The sequence below is a fragment of the Schistocerca gregaria genome, chromosome 4 (genome assembly GCF_023897955.1).
Source record: "Schistocerca gregaria isolate iqSchGreg1 chromosome 4, iqSchGreg1.2, whole genome shotgun sequence".
Classification (NCBI taxonomy): Eukaryota; Metazoa; Arthropoda; class Insecta; order Orthoptera; family Acrididae; genus Schistocerca; species Schistocerca gregaria.
Window position 1 is genome coordinate 76181168 of NC_064923.1, and position 5725 is coordinate 76186892.

At 39.9% G+C, this 5725-nt stretch overlaps 1 non-coding gene across 1 annotated transcript; it reads right to left on the bottom strand.

Annotated features, from left to right (window-relative positions):
* Positions 1 to 5319: 5319 nt before the first annotated feature.
* Trnas-cga (transfer RNA serine (anticodon CGA)) lies at positions 5320 to 5394 on the bottom strand. The gene has a single exon. It is a non-coding gene; the product is annotated as a tRNA-Ser (tRNA).
* Positions 5395 to 5725: the final 331 nt, after the last annotated feature.

Sequence of the window (5725 nt, forward strand, 5' to 3'; positions counted from 1 at the left end):
CACAAAGCTTTTATTTACAACTCTGAAACTCCTACCCTACAGGCCTGATCTGGCACCGTGTGTTTACTATTTCTTCTTGTAAACTAAGGGAAGCCCTTCGTGTACTGAAATTTGGAGCTGGTGACTCCCTTGTGAACGCTGCTGAGCAGTGGAAAGAACGTGCTTGTCCTAACTTCTGCCACTCAGGTACTGTCCCCTACCCCTCAGTCTCTAGTAACATCCTAAGAGAGGAGTGTGACGCTGCAGTATGCAGACTTAGCTCAACGGTGGAGTAATGCAGCTGAAAGGGGCTATGGTTATGTGGGAAAAATGAAATTCTATCTATCATGAATGTATCAACATACTGTAAAAATATGAGAGGTAAAGAAAATAAAACTTTTATCCATTCTGGATTTGGAACACTGTGACTGTATTGTTGAAGGTTTCAGGAATTACTGCAACCAATCGCCGTTTTTTCTTCAATTTTTATTTATTCATGACTGGTTTCGAATCGCCTGGCGATTCATCATCAGATGATACAATTTATTGTTAGTTTGGAGTATTGTGGTGGTCGTGCATCTGGGCAAGTACAGAGACGAAAAACTGAGCACTGTATGTGGGAAGAATATTAAGATTGTAAGATTAATTTAATCACCGTTTTTATTCCTGTGCCAGGCACTGCTCTGGAAAACATAATGTATGCTTACCAGTATCGTTAAATATCAAGTGAAACAGGCACTTTTCCACCGATGGCGACTCCCACGTACTTTACAAAATATAAACAAACCGAAGACTATGGCTGTTTTTGTCTCCAAAGAGTTTTTGGAGGCAGAGATTTTCTTTGCTCATTTTTCGTTTTGTGTGTCATTCGTAATAATATATATATATATATATATATATATATATATATATATATATATATATATATATATATATATATTACTTTCTTTATAAAATTGTTATTATGTTTTTACATTGCAAAATTTCCTTATGCTATTCACAAAATCTACAACAAAGTTTTTAGGACATTATTTCTGGTAGTGAAGTTATGTTTGGCCTGTTTCTCATTGCTCAATAAACAAGATAGTATACATATGGGGGAGGGGGGAAAGGTAGGAGGAGGGAGGGGAGGGGCTCAAGGGAGAGAGGGAGAGAGAGAGAGAGAGAGAGAGAGATTGTGTGTGTTCCAAGAGGTCCATTTTTATTCCTTTGTTTACAGTGTGTAGAATGAGGAGGTTGGTTTTTATATCTGTAACTGAATGACTATCTTGGCCTAATTGGGCTGCAAGAGTGGATTTATTTAAATTTTTTATACGGAGTGCGTCTGTGTGCTCTTTGCATCGGATTTCAAAATTTCTTCCTGTATGTCCAACTAGAAATATTCATGCATAACAATAAAACACCCCACACCATCTTAAATGAGCAAATCCTGTTTATTGAGCAATGAGAAACGTGCCAAACATAACTTCACTGCCACAAATATTGTCCTGAACACTTTGTTGTAGATTTTGTAAATAGCATAAGAAAATCTTTCAATGTAAAAACATACTAATAATTTTATAAAGAAAATAATGTAATATATATATTTTATTAGGAATGACACACAAAACGAAAAATGAGCAAAGAAAATCTCTGCCTCCAAAAAACTCTTTGGAGACAAAAACAGCCACAGTCTTCGGTTTGTTTGTTGTTGTTGTGGTCTTCAGTACTGAGACTGGTTTGATGCAGCTCTCCATGCTACTCTATCCTGTGCAAGCCTCTTCATCTCCCAGTACCCACTGCAACCTTCATCCTGCGTAGTGTAGTCATCTCTTGGTCTCCCTCTACGATTTTTACCCTCTACGCTGCCCTCCAATACTAAATTGGTGATCCCTTGATGCCTCAGAACATGTCCTACCAACCGATCCGTTCTTCTGGTCAAGTTGTGCCACAAACTTCTCTTCTCCCCAATCCTATTCAATACTTCCTCATTAGTTATGTGGTCTACCCATCTAACCTTCAGCATTCTTCTGTAGCACCACATTTCGAAAGCTTCTATTCTCTTCTTGTCCAAACTCTTTATCGTCCATGTTTCACTTCCATACATGGCTACATTCCATACAAATACTTTCAGAAATGACTTCCTGACACTTAAATCTATACTCGATGTTAACAAATTTCTCTTCTTCAGAAACGCTTTCTTGCCATTGCCAGTCTACATTTTATATCCTCTCTACTTCGACCATCATCAGTTATTTTGCTCCCCAAATAGCAAAACTCCTTTACTACTTAAAGTGTCTCATTTCCTAATCTAATGCCCTCAGCATCACCCGACTTAATTGGACTACATTCCATTATCCTCGTTTTGCTTTTGTTGATGTTCTTCTTATATACTCCTCTCAAGCCATTGTCCATTCCATTCAACTGCTCTTCCAAGTCCCTTGCTGTCTCTGACAGAATGACAATGTCATCGGCGAACCTCAAAGTTTTTATTTCTTCTCCATGGATTTTAATACCTACTCCGAAATTTTCTTTTGTTTCCTTTATTGCTTGCTCAATATACAGATTGAATAACATCGGGGAGAGGCTACAACCCTGTCTTACTCTTCCCAACCACTGCTTCCCTTTCATGCCCCTCGACTCTTATAACTGCCATCTGGTAACTGTACAAATTGTAAATAGTCTTTCGCTCCCCGTATTTTACCCCTGCCACCTTCAGAATTTGAAAGAGGTTATTCCAGTCAACATTGTCAAAAGCTTTCTCTAAGTCTACAAGTGCTAGGAACGTAGGTTTGCCTTTCCTTAATCTTTCTTCTAAGGTAAGTCGTAAGGTCAGTATTTCCTCACGTGTCCAGTATTTCTATTTTGTTTATATTTTGTAAAGTATGTGAGAGTCGCCATCGGTGTAAAAGTGCCTGTTTCACTTGATATTTAACGATACTGGTAAGCATACATTATGTTTTCCAGAGCAGTGCCTGGCACAGGAATAAAAACGCTGAGTAAATTAATCTTATAATCTTAATATTCTTCCCACATACAGTGCTCACTTTTTCGTCTCTATACTTGCCCTGATGCACGACCACCACAATACTCCAAACTAACAATAAATTGTATCATCTGATGAAATAAATAAAAATTGAAGAAAAAACGGCGATTGGGTGCAGTAATTCCTGAAACCTTTAATGAAAATAAATTGGTCGGTTAAAAAAAGACGTTGTACATTTCTTTTGGAGTAACCCATGACGCTTGACACAAAAGCCGCTAATTGTGAAAAAAAAGCTGCTTCCTCATCTATTCTACATACTTACGGAACTGCACTGATATTGATCTATTATTTATTTCTGTTTCGTGTAGGTGACTGATGCCCGCGTGCATAGTGTAATGTTGAGTTTCGCCTTGTTGATGATAAGAGAAGGAAGAACTATGAAACGCATTGCCGGTACACAAATTACTCTTGCTGAGCAGAACCAAGTTTAGCGTTCTCAAACGACATGCGAATCACCATTAACAGAGTCATGTGACCTTTCTCCATGTGACACGACTAACAGGTTCCGGAATTAAACCAGCGCAACATTACAGAGCCTAGCGGTCAGCAGCTTCACGCTTTCGCTTTTCCTTCCATTGGGTAAATACTGCCGTTGAAAATTTCTTGCGCCACCAGGATTCCAAACGGTACCCTCTTGGAGGAAAGTCGTGCACAGGAGTGCGGTAGCAATCACGAATATAAAAACTGGCATATTTATTGTAGGACAATAATTAATCACACGCGTGGCAAGACATCCACTGCAGTATTGTGGGATAGAAAGAGAAGAGGAAGTGGATAAAGATTAGGTTTTACACTCTTCTTTTGATGTATCGGAAACGTTGTTTTGAAGTCCCTGTTCAGTTTACCAAATGCACTCGAATCAGTTTTAGCACTTGTGTTTATTTATTTCGTTGATCTTCAAGCTATTGTTCTCAATTGCCTCTAGTACAAAAATTCGTCTATTGTTTCTCTGGCATCGTTGACAATATGCAGTAGTTTCTTTTCCGCATTTTACAATGATTGATTTTCAGACGAACTCTAATTTTTGGTTTACTTTCTTCTGTTAGTCCTTGAGCCTCATCTGCATTACAGCCAAACGTGACGTACAACCAAATAAGTTTTTGAAGATCTGAAGTGACAATCCTACCTGTCGAAACTGGTACATTCAAAACTGTTATATCCTGCCTGAACATGTTACTTAATTTAACCCCCTTATTCTCATATAAATTTTGGATTTCTGGGTTCCTGTCGGATGAGTATGGTTCTTTCTAGCTTTGAATGTATTTGTACCTTCAGCCATCAATATGTATGGGTATATAATGAAGCTTATTTAAAATCATGCTTAGTGAAGAGGTGTATTTGTTAACGGGTTGGACTAATATTTCGGAGTAGTCCAAAGTTAGCTTTCCGAAGTTTTCGTCCATGACATGAGAAGAATGCTGGGGACATTTCTCTAACAAGTGCCCGCCAAATTTCGTGAACAATGACGATTATGTTAGTGGGATGAACTTTTCATCTTCGGTAGTTTACATTATTACAGTGCATGATTTTGCTGTTGTTTCAGACTTGCAGGCGTCATGTATTTAGTTCCATAAGTTATTATTCTGCATCAATAGTGTAGTCACTGAAGATTAATCAACCAAGGGCAAGTACAATTTTACGCAAGAAATTATTAGAAAATTCTATCACGGTGCCTTGCTTTCAAGCAATCTGAGAACAAGTATTTCCTCTTAGGGGAAACCAGGCCGATAGTATGAGCTGCGTGTGAGACGTTCTGAGAAAGATCAACGACCTGCTGGCGCCAACTTATTGCAGAGATTCTCGGTAAGCGTGGGGAGAGAATGTCTACGCTCTCCCGCCGAGCCGCGTGCGTTGATGACCCGTCGATTCTTAAAAGTAATACCTCCCAGGGGTACACGAGAGGGACAGAAAGTGTGAACAGCGCTGATTTGCACGGCATGTTGCAACACGATAAGTGGCGAGAGAATGAGCTATTGCGAGAAGGCTCTCCTATCTGGAACTTTGCGTTGAAAAGAGAAAAGCTGGCGTGATCACGGGTTTCATTACTTTCTTTCATTTACTTATATTCCTTAAGCTAGAGTTAAACAGCTTGCTTATATGTACATATAGTTTACATTTGATTGATTTGTTGGAGATCGTTACTGTTACAGTAAGTTTCTCTACACACAAGGGCTGGAGTGTGTAGCTGTTAGTTATGGATGTGTAACTTCTGTAACTGTGCTACACAAACTGATGTTAGGGGAGTGCCATGATTTCATGCCACCTAGGGCACAAAAAAAAAAAAAATATTAAACTTCCTGGCAGATTAAAACTGTGTGCCCGACCGAGACTCGAACTCGGGACCTTTGCCTTTCGCGGGCAAGTGCTCTACCAACTGAGCTACCGAAGCACGTCGGGCACACAGTTTTAATCTGCCAGGAAGTTTCATATCAGCGCACACTCCGCTGCAGAGTGAAAATCTCATTCTGGAAACATCCCCCAGGCTGTGGCTAAGCCATGTCTCCGCAATATCCTTTCTTTCAGGAGTGCTAGTTCTGCATGTCTCGCAGGAGAGCTTCTGTAAAGTTTGGAAGGTAGGAGACGAGGTACTGGCAGAAGTAAAGCTGTGAGTAGCGGGCGTGAGTCGTGCTTCGGTAGCTCAGTTGGTAGAGCACTTGTCCGCGAAAGGCAAAGGTCCCGAGTTCGAGTCTCGGTCGGGCACACAGTTTTAATCTGCCAGGA